The sequence below is a fragment of the Macaca mulatta genome, chromosome 15 (assembly GCF_049350105.2).
Source record: "Macaca mulatta isolate MMU2019108-1 chromosome 15, T2T-MMU8v2.0, whole genome shotgun sequence".
Lineage (NCBI taxonomy): Eukaryota > Metazoa > Chordata > Mammalia > Primates > Cercopithecidae > Macaca > Macaca mulatta.
In genome coordinates, this window is record NC_133420.1 from 9,563,016 (window position 1) to 9,577,698 (window position 14,683).

Consider the following 14,683-nt stretch of genomic DNA (forward strand, 5'->3'; position numbering starts at 1 on the left):
GGTGAGCCACCCCCCGCGAGGTGGGGACCAATAGCCACCCCCTCTCCCCCGCTTGGCTATTGGGAGCCACCTCGCAGGGGGGTGAGCCACCCCCCGCGAGGTGGGGACCAATAGCCACCCCCTCTCCCCCGCTTGGCTATTGGGAGCCACCTCGCAGGGGGGTGAGCCACCCCCCGCGAGGTGGGGACCAATAGCCACCCCCTCTCCCCCGCTTGGCTATTGGGAGCCACCTCGCAGGGGGGTGAGCCACCCCCCGCGAGGTGGGGACCAATAGCCACCCCCTCTCCCCCGCTTGGCTATTGGGAGCCACCTCGCAGGGGGGTGAGCCACCCCCCGCGAGGTGGGGACCAATAGCCACCCCCTCTCCCCCGCTTGGCTATTGGGAGCCACCTCGCAGGGGGGTGAGCCACCCCCCGCGAGGTGGGGACCAATAGCCACCCCCTCTCCCCCGCTTGGCTATTGGGAGCCACCTCGCAGGGGGGTGAGCCACCCCCCGCGAGGTGGGGACCAATAGCCACCCCCTCTCCCCCGCTTGGCTATTGGGAGCCACCTCGCAGGGGGGTGAGCCACCCCCCGCGAGGTGGGGACCAATAGCCACCCCCTCTCCCCCGCTTGGCTATTGGGAGCCACCTCGCAGGGGGGTGAGCCACCCCCCGCGAGGTGGGGACCAATAGCCACCCCCTCTCCCCCGCTTGGCTATTGGGAGCCACCTCGCAGGGGGGTGAGCCACCCCCCGCGAGGTGGGGACCAATAGCCACCCCCTCTCCCCCGCTTGGCTATTGGGAGCCACCTCGCAGGGGGGTGAGCCACCCCCCGCGAGGTGGGGACCAATAGCCACCCCCTCTCCCCCGCTTGGCTATTGGGAGCCACCTCGCAGGGGGGTGAGCCACCCCCCGCGAGGTGGGGACCAATAGCCACCCCCTCTCCCCCGCTTGGCTATTGGGAGCCACCTCGCAGGGGGGTGAGCCACCCCCCGCGAGGTGGGGACCAATAGCCACCCCCTCTCCCCCGCTTGGCTATTGGGAGCCACCTCGCAGGGGGGTGAGCCACCCCCCGCGAGGTGGGGACCAATAGCCACCCCCTCTCCCCCGCTTGGCTATTGGGAGCCACCTCGCAGGGGGGTGAGCCACCCCCCGCGAGGTGGGGACCAATAGCCACCCCCTCTCCCCCGCTTGGCTATTGGGAGCCACCTCGCAGGGGGGTGAGCCACCCCCCGCGAGGTGGGGACCAATAGCCACCCCCTCTCCCCCGCTTGGCTATTGGGAGCCACCTCGCAGGGGGGTGAGCCACCCCCCGCGAGGTGGGGACCAATAGCCACCCCCTCTCCCCCGCTTGGCTATTGGGAGCCACCTCGCAGGGGGGTGAGCCACCCCCCGCGAGGTGGGGACCAATAGCCACCCCCTCTCCCCCGCTTGGCTATTGGGAGCCACCTCGCAGGGGGGTGAGCCACCCCCCGCGAGGTGGGGACCAATAGCCACCCCCTCTCCCCCGCTTGGCTATTGGGAGCCACCTCGCAGGGGGGTGAGCCACCCCCCGCGAGGTGGGGACCAATAGCCACCCCCTCTCCCCCGCTTGGCTATTGGGAGCCACCTCGCAGGGGGGTGAGCCACCCCCCGCGAGGTGGGGACCAATAGCCACCCCCTCTCCCCCGCTTGGCTATTGGGAGCCACCTCGCAGGGGGGTGAGCCACCCCCCGCGAGGTGGGGACCAATAGCCACCCCCTCTCCCCCGCTTGGCTATTGGGAGCCACCTCGCAGGGGGGTGAGCCACCCCCCGCGAGGTGGGGACCAATAGCCACCCCCTCTCCCCCGCTTGGCTATTGGGAGCCACCTCGCAGGGGGGTGAGCCACCCCCCGCGAGGTGGGGACCAATAGCCACCCCCTCTCCCCCGCTTGGCTATTGGGAGCCACCTCGCAGGGGGGTGAGCCACCCCCCGCGAGGTGGGGACCAATAGCCACCCCCTCTCCCCCGCTTGGCTATTGGGAGCCACCTCGCAGGGGGGTGAGCCACCCCCCGCGAGGTGGGGACCAATAGCCACCCCCTCTCCCCCGCTTGGCTATTGGGAGCCACCTCGCAGGGGGGTGAGCCACCCCCCGCGAGGTGGGGACCAATAGCCACCCCCTCTCCCCCGCTTGGCTATTGGGAGCCACCTCGCAGGGGGGTGAGCCACCCCCCGCGAGGTGGGGACCAATAGCCACCCCCTCTCCCCCGCTTGGCTATTGGGAGCCACCTCGCAGGGGGGTGAGCCACCCCCCGCGAGGTGGGGACCAATAGCCACCCCCTCTCCCCCGCTTGGCTATTGGGAGCCACCTCGCAGGGGGGTGAGCCACCCCCCGCGAGGTGGGGACCAATAGCCACCCCCTCTCCCCCGCTTGGCTATTGGGAGCCACCTCGCAGGGGGGTGAGCCACCCCCCGCGAGGTGGGGACCAATAGCCACCCCCTCTCCCCCGCTTGGCTATTGGGAGCCACCTCGCAGGGGGGTGAGCCACCCCCCGCGAGGTGGGGACCAATAGCCACCCCCTCTCCCCCGCTTGGCTATTGGGAGCCACCTCGCAGGGGGGTGAGCCACCCCCCGCGAGGTGGGGACCAATAGCCACCCCCTCTCCCCCGCTTGGCTATTGGGAGCCACCTCGCAGGGGGGTGAGCCACCCCCCGCGAGGTGGGGACCAATAGCCACCCCCTCTCCCCCGCTTGGCTATTGGGAGCCACCTCGCAGGGGGGTGAGCCACCCCCCGCGAGGTGGGGACCAATAGCCACCCCCTCTCCCCCGCTTGGCTATTGGGAGCCACCTCGCAGGGGGGTGAGCCACCCCCCGCGAGGTGGGGACCAATAGCCACCCCCTCTCCCCCGCTTGGCTATTGGGAGCCACCTCGCAGGGGGGTGAGCCACCCCCCGCGAGGTGGGGACCAATAGCCACCCCCTCTCCCCCGCTTGGCTATTGGGAGCCACCTCGCAGGGGGGTGAGCCACCCCCCGCGAGGTGGGGACCAATAGCCACCCCCTCTCCCCCGCTTGGCTATTGGGAGCCACCTCGCAGGGGGGTGAGCCACCCCCCGCGAGGTGGGGACCAATAGCCACCCCCTCTCCCCCGCTTGGCTATTGGGAGCCACCTCGCAGGGGGGTGAGCCACCCCCCGCGAGGTGGGGACCAATAGCCACCCCCTCTCCCCCGCTTGGCTATTGGGAGCCACCTCGCAGGGGGGTGAGCCACCCCCCGCGAGGTGGGGACCAATAGCCACCCCCTCTCCCCCGCTTGGCTATTGGGAGCCACCTCGCAGGGGGGTGAGCCACCCCCCGCGAGGTGGGGACCAATAGCCACCCCCTCTCCCCCGCTTGGCTATTGGGAGCCACCTCGCAGGGGGGTGAGCCACCCCCCGCGAGGTGGGGACCAATAGCCACCCCCTCTCCCCCGCTTGGCTATTGGGAGCCACCTCGCAGGGGGGTGAGCCACCCCCCGCGAGGTGGGGACCAATAGCCACCCCCTCTCCCCCGCTTGGCTATTGGGAGCCACCTCGCAGGGGGGTGAGCCACCCCCCGCGAGGTGGGGACCAATAGCCACCCCCTCTCCCCCGCTTGGCTATTGGGAGCCACCTCGCAGGGGGGTGAGCCACCCCCCGCGAGGTGGGGACCAATAGCCACCCCCTCTCCCCCGCTTGGCTATTGGGAGCCACCTCGCAGGGGGGTGAGCCACCCCCCGCGAGGTGGGGACCAATAGCCACCCCCTCTCCCCCGCTTGGCTATTGGGAGCCACCTCGCAGGGGGGTGAGCCACCCCCCGCGAGGTGGGGACCAATAGCCACCCCCTCTCCCCCGCTTGGCTATTGGGAGCCACCTCGCAGGGGGGTGAGCCACCCCCCGCGAGGTGGGGACCAATAGCCACCCCCTCTCCCCCGCTTGGCTATTGGGAGCCACCTCGCAGGGGGGTGAGCCACCCCCCGCGAGGTGGGGACCAATAGCCACCCCCTCTCCCCCGCTTGGCTATTGGGAGCCACCTCGCAGGGGGGTGAGCCACCCCCCGCGAGGTGGGGACCAATAGCCACCCCCTCTCCCCCGCTTGGCTATTGGGAGCCACCTCGCAGGGGGGTGAGCCACCCCCCGCGAGGTGGGGACCAATAGCCACCCCCTCTCCCCCGCTTGGCTATTGGGAGCCACCTCGCAGGGGGGTGAGCCACCCCCCGCGAGGTGGGGACCAATAGCCACCCCCTCTCCCCCGCTTGGCTATTGGGAGCCACCTCGCAGGGGGGTGAGCCACCCCCCGCGAGGTGGGGACCAATAGCCACCCCCTCTCCCCCGCTTGGCTATTGGGAGCCACCTCGCAGGGGGGTGAGCCACCCCCCGCGAGGTGGGGACCAATAGCCACCCCCTCTCCCCCGCTTGGCTATTGGGAGCCACCTCGCAGGGGGGTGAGCCACCCCCCGCGAGGTGGGGACCAATAGCCACCCCCTCTCCCCCGCTTGGCTATTGGGAGCCACCTCGCAGGGGGGTGAGCCACCCCCCGCGAGGTGGGGACCAATAGCCACCCCCTCTCCCCCGCTTGGCTATTGGGAGCCACCTCGCAGGGGGGTGAGCCACCCCCCGCGAGGTGGGGACCAATAGCCACCCCCTCTCCCCCGCTTGGCTATTGGGAGCCACCTCGCAGGGGGGTGAGCCACCCCCCGCGAGGTGGGGACCAATAGCCACCCCCTCTCCCCCGCTTGGCTATTGGGAGCCACCTCGCAGGGGGGTGAGCCACCCCCCGCGAGGTGGGGACCAATAGCCACCCCCTCTCCCCCGCTTGGCTATTGGGAGCCACCTCGCAGGGGGGTGAGCCACCCCCCGCGAGGTGGGGACCAATAGCCACCCCCTCTCCCCCGCTTGGCTATTGGGAGCCACCTCGCAGGGGGGTGAGCCACCCCCCGCGAGGTGGGGACCAATAGCCACCCCCTCTCCCCCGCTTGGCTATTGGGAGCCACCTCGCAGGGGGGTGAGCCACCCCCCGCGAGGTGGGGACCAATAGCCACCCCCTCTCCCCCGCTTGGCTATTGGGAGCCACCTCGCAGGGGGGTGAGCCACCCCCCGCGAGGTGGGGACCAATAGCCACCCCCTCTCCCCCGCTTGGCTATTGGGAGCCACCTCGCAGGGGGGTGAGCCACCCCCCGCGAGGTGGGGACCAATAGCCACCCCCTCTCCCCCGCTTGGCTATTGGGAGCCACCTCGCAGGGGGGTGAGCCACCCCCCGCGAGGTGGGGACCAATAGCCACCCCCTCTCCCCCGCTTGGCTATTGGGAGCCACCTCGCAGGGGGGTGAGCCACCCCCCGCGAGGTGGGGACCAATAGCCACCCCCTCTCCCCCGCTTGGCTATTGGGAGCCACCTCGCAGGGGGGTGAGCCACCCCCCGCGAGGTGGGGACCAATAGCCACCCCCTCTCCCCCGCTTGGCTATTGGGAGCCACCTCGCAGGGGGGTGAGCCACCCCCCGCGAGGTGGGGACCAATAGCCACCCCCTCTCCCCCGCTTGGCTATTGGGAGCCACCTCGCAGGGGGGTGAGCCACCCCCCGCGAGGTGGGGACCAATAGCCACCCCCTCTCCCCCGCTTGGCTATTGGGAGCCACCTCGCAGGGGGGTGAGCCACCCCCCGCGAGGTGGGGACCAATAGCCACCCCCTCTCCCCCGCTTGGCTATTGGGAGCCACCTCGCAGGGGGGTGAGCCACCCCCCGCGAGGTGGGGACCAATAGCCACCCCCTCTCCCCCGCTTGGCTATTGGGAGCCACCTCGCAGGGGGGTGAGCCACCCCCCGCGAGGTGGGGACCAATAGCCACCCCCTCTCCCCCGCTTGGCTATTGGGAGCCACCTCGCAGGGGGGTGAGCCACCCCCCGCGAGGTGGGGACCAATAGCCACCCCCTCTCCCCCGCTTGGCTATTGGGAGCCACCTCGCAGGGGGGTGAGCCACCCCCCGCGAGGTGGGGACCAATAGCCACCCCCTCTCCCCCGCTTGGCTATTGGGAGCCACCTCGCAGGGGGGTGAGCCACCCCCCGCGAGGTGGGGACCAATAGCCACCCCCTCTCCCCCGCTTGGCTATTGGGAGCCACCTCGCAGGGGGGTGAGCCACCCCCCGCGAGGTGGGGACCAATAGCCACCCCCTCTCCCCCGCTTGGCTATTGGGAGCCACCTCGCAGGGGGGTGAGCCACCCCCCGCGAGGTGGGGACCAATAGCCACCCCCTCTCCCCCGCTTGGCTATTGGGAGCCACCTCGCAGGGGGGTGAGCCACCCCCCGCGAGGTGGGGACCAATAGCCACCCCCTCTCCCCCGCTTGGCTATTGGGAGCCACCTCGCAGGGGGGTGAGCCACCCCCCGCGAGGTGGGGACCAATAGCCACCCCCTCTCCCCCGCTTGGCTATTGGGAGCCACCTCGCAGGGGGGTGAGCCACCCCCCGCGAGGTGGGGACCAATAGCCACCCCCTCTCCCCCGCTTGGCTATTGGGAGCCACCTCGCAGGGGGGTGAGCCACCCCCCGCGAGGTGGGGACCAATAGCCACCCCCTCTCCCCCGCTTGGCTATTGGGAGCCACCTCGCAGGGGGGTGAGCCACCCCCCGCGAGGTGGGGACCAATAGCCACCCCCTCTCCCCCGCTTGGCTATTGGGAGCCACCTCGCAGGGGGGTGAGCCACCCCCCGCGAGGTGGGGACCAATAGCCACCCCCTCTCCCCCGCTTGGCTATTGGGAGCCACCTCGCAGGGGGGTGAGCCACCCCCCGCGAGGTGGGGACCAATAGCCACCCCCTCTCCCCCGCTTGGCTATTGGGAGCCACCTCGCAGGGGGGTGAGCCACCCCCCGCGAGGTGGGGACCAATAGCCACCCCCTCTCCCCCGCTTGGCTATTGGGAGCCACCTCGCAGGGGGGTGAGCCACCCCCCGCGAGGTGGGGACCAATAGCCACCCCCTCTCCCCCGCTTGGCTATTGGGAGCCACCTCGCAGGGGGGTGAGCCACCCCCCGCGAGGTGGGGACCAATAGCCACCCCCTCTCCCCCGCTTGGCTATTGGGAGCCACCTCGCAGGGGGGTGAGCCACCCCCCGCGAGGTGGGGACCAATAGCCACCCCCTCTCCCCCGCTTGGCTATTGGGAGCCACCTCGCAGGGGGGTGAGCCACCCCCCGCGAGGTGGGGACCAATAGCCACCCCCTCTCCCCCGCTTGGCTATTGGGAGCCACCTCGCAGGGGGGTGAGCCACCCCCCGCGAGGTGGGGACCAATAGCCACCCCCTCTCCCCCGCTTGGCTATTGGGAGCCACCTCGCAGGGGGGTGAGCCACCCCCCGCGAGGTGGGGACCAATAGCCACCCCCTCTCCCCCGCTTGGCTATTGGGAGCCACCTCGCAGGGGGGTGAGCCACCCCCCGCGAGGTGGGGACCAATAGCCACCCCCTCTCCCCCGCTTGGCTATTGGGAGCCACCTCGCAGGGGGGTGAGCCACCCCCCGCGAGGTGGGGACCAATAGCCACCCCCTCTCCCCCGCTTGGCTATTGGGAGCCACCTCGCAGGGGGGTGAGCCACCCCCCGCGAGGTGGGGACCAATAGCCACCCCCTCTCCCCCGCTTGGCTATTGGGAGCCACCTCGCAGGGGGGTGAGCCACCCCCCGCGAGGTGGGGACCAATAGCCACCCCCTCTCCCCCGCTTGGCTATTGGGAGCCACCTCGCAGGGGGGTGAGCCACCCCCCGCGAGGTGGGGACCAATAGCCACCCCCTCTCCCCCGCTTGGCTATTGGGAGCCACCTCGCAGGGGGGTGAGCCACCCCCCGCGAGGTGGGGACCAATAGCCACCCCCTCTCCCCCGCTTGGCTATTGGGAGCCACCTCGCAGGGGGGTGAGCCACCCCCCGCGAGGTGGGGACCAATAGCCACCCCCTCTCCCCCGCTTGGCTATTGGGAGCCACCTCGCAGGGGGGTGAGCCACCCCCCGCGAGGTGGGGACCAATAGCCACCCCCTCTCCCCCGCTTGGCTATTGGGAGCCACCTCGCAGGGGGGTGAGCCACCCCCCGCGAGGTGGGGACCAATAGCCACCCCCTCTCCCCCGCTTGGCTATTGGGAGCCACCTCGCAGGGGGGTGAGCCACCCCCCGCGAGGTGGGGACCAATAGCCACCCCCTCTCCCCCGCTTGGCTATTGGGAGCCACCTCGCAGGGGGGTGAGCCACCCCCCGCGAGGTGGGGACCAATAGCCACCCCCTCTCCCCCGCTTGGCTATTGGGAGCCACCTCGCAGGGGGGTGAGCCACCCCCCGCGAGGTGGGGACCAATAGCCACCCCCTCTCCCCCGCTTGGCTATTGGGAGCCACCTCGCAGGGGGGTGAGCCACCCCCCGCGAGGTGGGGACCAATAGCCACCCCCTCTCCCCCGCTTGGCTATTGGGAGCCACCTCGCAGGGGGGTGAGCCACCCCCCGCGAGGTGGGGACCAATAGCCACCCCCTCTCCCCCGCTTGGCTATTGGGAGCCACCTCGCAGGGGGGTGAGCCACCCCCCGCGAGGTGGGGACCAATAGCCACCCCCTCTCCCCCGCTTGGCTATTGGGAGCCACCTCGCAGGGGGGTGAGCCACCCCCCGCGAGGTGGGGACCAATAGCCACCCCCTCTCCCCCGCTTGGCTATTGGGAGCCACCTCGCAGGGGGGTGAGCCACCCCCCGCGAGGTGGGGACCAATAGCCACCCCCTCTCCCCCGCTTGGCTATTGGGAGCCACCTCGCAGGGGGGTGAGCCACCCCCCGCGAGGTGGGGACCAATAGCCACCCCCTCTCCCCCGCTTGGCTATTGGGAGCCACCTCGCAGGGGGGTGAGCCACCCCCCGCGAGGTGGGGACCAATAGCCACCCCCTCTCCCCCGCTTGGCTATTGGGAGCCACCTCGCAGGGGGGTGAGCCACCCCCCGCGAGGTGGGGACCAATAGCCACCCCCTCTCCCCCGCTTGGCTATTGGGAGCCACCTCGCAGGGGGGTGAGCCACCCCCCGCGAGGTGGGGACCAATAGCCACCCCCTCTCCCCCGCTTGGCTATTGGGAGCCACCTCGCAGGGGGGTGAGCCACCCCCCGCGAGGTGGGGACCAATAGCCACCCCCTCTCCCCCGCTTGGCTATTGGGAGCCACCTCGCAGGGGGGTGAGCCACCCCCCGCGAGGTGGGGACCAATAGCCACCCCCTCTCCCCCGCTTGGCTATTGGGAGCCACCTCGCAGGGGGGTGAGCCACCCCCCGCGAGGTGGGGACCAATAGCCACCCCCTCTCCCCCGCTTGGCTATTGGGAGCCACCTCGCAGGGGGGTGAGCCACCCCCCGCGAGGTGGGGACCAATAGCCACCCCCTCTCCCCCGCTTGGCTATTGGGAGCCACCTCGCAGGGGGGTGAGCCACCCCCCGCGAGGTGGGGACCAATAGCCACCCCCTCTCCCCCGCTTGGCTATTGGGAGCCACCTCGCAGGGGGGTGAGCCACCCCCCGCGAGGTGGGGACCAATAGCCACCCCCTCTCCCCCGCTTGGCTATTGGGAGCCACCTCGCAGGGGGGTGAGCCACCCCCCGCGAGGTGGGGACCAATAGCCACCCCCTCTCCCCCGCTTGGCTATTGGGAGCCACCTCGCAGGGGGGTGAGCCACCCCCCGCGAGGTGGGGACCAATAGCCACCCCCTCTCCCCCGCTTGGCTATTGGGAGCCACCTCGCAGGGGGGTGAGCCACCCCCCGCGAGGTGGGGACCAATAGCCACCCCCTCTCCCCCGCTTGGCTATTGGGAGCCACCTCGCAGGGGGGTGAGCCACCCCCCGCGAGGTGGGGACCAATAGCCACCCCCTCTCCCCCGCTTGGCTATTGGGAGCCACCTCGCAGGGGGGTGAGCCACCCCCCGCGAGGTGGGGACCAATAGCCACCCCCTCTCCCCCGCTTGGCTATTGGGAGCCACCTCGCAGGGGGGTGAGCCACCCCCCGCGAGGTGGGGACCAATAGCCACCCCCTCTCCCCCGCTTGGCTATTGGGAGCCACCTCGCAGGGGGGTGAGCCACCCCCCGCGAGGTGGGGACCAATAGCCACCCCCTCTCCCCCGCTTGGCTATTGGGAGCCACCTCGCAGGGGGGTGAGCCACCCCCCGCGAGGTGGGGACCAATAGCCACCCCCTCTCCCCCGCTTGGCTATTGGGAGCCACCTCGCAGGGGGGTGAGCCACCCCCCGCGAGGTGGGGACCAATAGCCACCCCCTCTCCCCCGCTTGGCTATTGGGAGCCACCTCGCAGGGGGGTGAGCCACCCCCCGCGAGGTGGGGACCAATAGCCACCCCCTCTCCCCCGCTTGGCTATTGGGAGCCACCTCGCAGGGGGGTGAGCCACCCCCCGCGAGGTGGGGACCAATAGCCACCCCCTCTCCCCCGCTTGGCTATTGGGAGCCACCTCGCAGGGGGGTGAGCCACCCCCCGCGAGGTGGGGACCAATAGCCACCCCCTCTCCCCCGCTTGGCTATTGGGAGCCACCTCGCAGGGGGGTGAGCCACCCCCCGCGAGGTGGGGACCAATAGCCACCCCCTCTCCCCCGCTTGGCTATTGGGAGCCACCTCGCAGGGGGGTGAGCCACCCCCCGCGAGGTGGGGACCAATAGCCACCCCCTCTCCCCCGCTTGGCTATTGGGAGCCACCTCGCAGGGGGGTGAGCCACCCCCCGCGAGGTGGGGACCAATAGCCACCCCCTCTCCCCCGCTTGGCTATTGGGAGCCACCTCGCAGGGGGGTGAGCCACCCCCCGCGAGGTGGGGACCAATAGCCACCCCCTCTCCCCCGCTTGGCTATTGGGAGCCACCTCGCAGGGGGGTGAGCCACCCCCCGCGAGGTGGGGACCAATAGCCACCCCCTCTCCCCCGCTTGGCTATTGGGAGCCACCTCGCAGGGGGGTGAGCCACCCCCCGCGAGGTGGGGACCAATAGCCACCCCCTCTCCCCCGCTTGGCTATTGGGAGCCACCTCGCAGGGGGGTGAGCCACCCCCCGCGAGGTGGGGACCAATAGCCACCCCCTCTCCCCCCCTTGGCTATTGGGAGCCACCTCGCAGGGGGGTGAGCCACCCCCCGCGAGGTGGGGACCAATAGCCACCCCCTCTCCCCCCTTGGCTATTGGGAGCCACCTCGCAGGGGGGTGAGCCACCCCCCGCGAGGTGGGGACCAATAGCCACCCCCTCTCCCCCCTTGGCTATTGGGAGCCACCTCGCAGGGGGGTGAGCCACCCCCCGCGAGGTGGGGACCAATAGCCACCCCCTCTCCCCCCTTGGCTATTGGGAGCCACCTCGCAGGGGGGTGAGCCACCCCCCGCGAGGTGGGGACCAATAGCCACCCCCTCTCCCCCCCTTGGCTATTGGGAGCCACCTCGCAGGGGGGTGAGCCACCCCCCGCGAGGTGGGGACCAATAGCCACCCCCTCTCCCCCCCTTGGCTATTGGGAGCCACCTCGCAGGGGGGTGAGCCACCCCCCGCGAGGTGGGGACCAATAGCCACCCCCTCTCCCCCCCTTGGCTATTGGGAGCCACCTCGCAGGGGGGTGAGCCACCCCCCGCGAGGTGGGGACCAATAGCCACCCCCTCTCCCCCCCTTGGCTATTGGGAGCCACCTCGCAGGGGGGTGAGCCACCCCCCGCGAGGTGGGGACCAATAGCCACCCCCTCTCCCCCCCTTGGCTATTGGGAGCCACCTCGCAGGGGGGTGAGCCACCCCCCGCGAGGTGGGGACCAATAGCCACCCCCTCTCCCCCCCTTGGCTATTGGGAGTCATTGTGGTCTCAGAGCCTGTTTTGCATAATGTGAGTAGTATCGTCTCCTCCTGTGGAAATAGTAAACTCTTTCGCAGATGGGTTTGCACCTTCATTGTATTGCTCAGGTAACAATGATATAATTAATTATTAAACATCGAGAGTTGATTGTAATAATTATCAATAATACTGTCAATTAAAATTTTCCCATAATATTGATAATTAGTTTAAGTAGATTATGATGTATCGCAAAAATTAATTTTTAATAATGATGTCATTTATTAATATTAATTTTTAATATTAATGATTGCTTTTCTGCCAGCATCAGTTAGTATTGTTTTAAGTAACATTAATTGTTGATATCATTATTTTATTATTAATAGTGTTATTATTATTAATACTAATCATTAACTTTTTCAAGCAGTGTTAATGTTTAGTATCTTTATTGTCATTGTTAATGTCTATTATTAACATTAATTATTATTATATATATTAATATTAATAATTAATAGACTCATTCCTGATATCCCGTGTGGAGAAAATGATATTCCTCCCAATATAGCAGAAAGTATACGTTCCTCTGTGATGTTATTCCTAATAACCAGGCGGTAGAGGACGACATAATGGAAACTACCGCAGTGTGTGTACATCCTTTCGGTCATCTTGTTCCTTCCATCCAAAGTGCGAGAGGATGATATTACTCCTAATATCGCAAGGGGCGTGGACCTCCACTGTGACATTTTCCCTCACATCCAGCCGGGAAGAGGAAGATATTATCCCCAAGATCACAGGGTTGTACATCCCCTTGTGATACTGTTCCTTATATCCTGGGATGGGGAAGATAATACTAGTGGCAACATCGCTGGGGTTTTACACACCCACTGTGCTATTGTTCCAAATAACACGATATGACGCCCAGTATCACAGGGTTGGTACATCCTCCTGTGATATTGTTTCTTATATTCAAGGAGAGAGAATGCTATTACTCCCATTATTTCAGGGGTTGTACACACGTCCTGTGATATTGTTCCTAATATCCCGAAGAGGAGAGCATATTACTCTCAATATCTCAGCGGGTGTACACCTCGTTTCTAATATTTTTCATAATATCCAAGATGGGAGAGGATGATAAGACTCCCAATATGCCAAGATGTGTACAGCCGCCTGTGATATAGTTCCTAACATCCAGGTGGGGATAGGATGATATTACTGCCCATATCGCAGGAGTTGTAAAACTGCTTCGATATTTAGCCTACGATGCTGAGGGGAGTGAATGATATTACTCCCAATATCGAAGAAGGTGTACACCCCCCTGAGACACTACACCCAGTATTCACGTTGGGTGACGATGACAATATGCCCAATATCGCAAGGGATGTACACAAACCCTGGGATATTGTACCTTATATCTAGAGTGGGAGAAGACGCTATTACTCCCAATAACGCAGGGGCTGCGGCTGTACACCCCTCCTGTGATATTGTTCTTAATATCTGAGGCAAGAGAGCATGATACTACAGCCAACATTGCAGGGGGAGTACAGCCACCCAGTGATGTTGTTCTTAATGTACTCCACCTCCCTCCACCAGGGATATCGTTTCTAATATCCAGGGGAAGAGAGGATAACATTATGCCCTATATTGCAGGGGAGTGTGCACACCCTCTGTGATGTTGTTCCTAGTATCCAAAGGTAGAGACGGTGATGTTACTGGCCATATTGCAGGGGGTGTACACCCTTCTGTGATATCGTTTTTGACATTCAATGGGGGAGAGGATAACATGAATTCCAATGTCGCTGAAGGTGTACAGACCCCTGTGATGTAGTTCCTAATGTACAGGGGAAAGAGAAGAGTATTGCTCTTAATATCGCAGGCGGTGTAACCACCCTGCCCCCTGTATGCTGTTCCTGATATGCAGCGGGGTGGAGGCTGATAGTACTCCCAATATCCCAGAAGGTGCACACACACCTGTGATAGAGTTCCTAATATCCAGCGGGAAAGAGGCTGATTTTACTTTCAATATCGCAGTGGGTGTACACCGTCCCCAACCCTGGGGTATCGTTCCTAATATCCAGGCGGGAAGAAGATGACATGGATGACAATTTCGAAGGGGGTGGACAACTCTTCTGTGATATGGTTCCTGATATCCAGGGGGTGAATGGATGTTATTACTCCCAATAACGTAGGAACTGTACAGCCACCCTGGGATTTTGTCCTTAATAAGCACAGGGGAGAGGTGAGATTACTACCAACATTGCAAGGGGTGTACACCCTCCTGTGATATTGTTTCTTATATCCAGGAAAGGAGAAGATGGTATTCCTACCAATATTGAAGAGATATACAACCCCCATGGGATATTGTTCTAAAGATACAGGTTGAAAGAGGATGAGACTCCATCCAATATAACAAGGGGTGTACATCCCACCTGTGATGTGAATCGTAAAACCTAGAAGAAGAGAGAATGACATTGCTTCCAAAAACTCACGGGGTGTACACCCACCCTGTGACATCGTTTCTGTCATCTAAAGGTAGAGATGGTGATACTACTCCCACCACCAGAGAAGGTACACACCCCCCTGTGATATTGTTTCTCATAACTTGGGGGAGAGCATGATATTACTTCCAGTATGACAGTGGCTTGACACCCAGTCTGTGATATTGGTTCTGCACATCAACTCTGTGCCCCTCGTTTCCCATGCGTCCTCCCCACACTTTTGGAACCTCGGGGAAGGCTTTGTCTTTGGGTACAGATGAAGAGACGAAGGGTCTGAGAGGTGAAGCAAGTTTGTTACTGGAAAGTGGTTCCGATCCAGACCCCAAGAGAGGTTTCTTGGATCTCACAGAAGAAAGAATTCGGGGCGAGTCCATAAAGTGAAAGCAAGTTTATTAGGAAAGAAAAGGAATAAAAGCATGGCTACTCTGGCCGGGCGCAGCGGCTCACTCCTGCAATCCTATAACTTT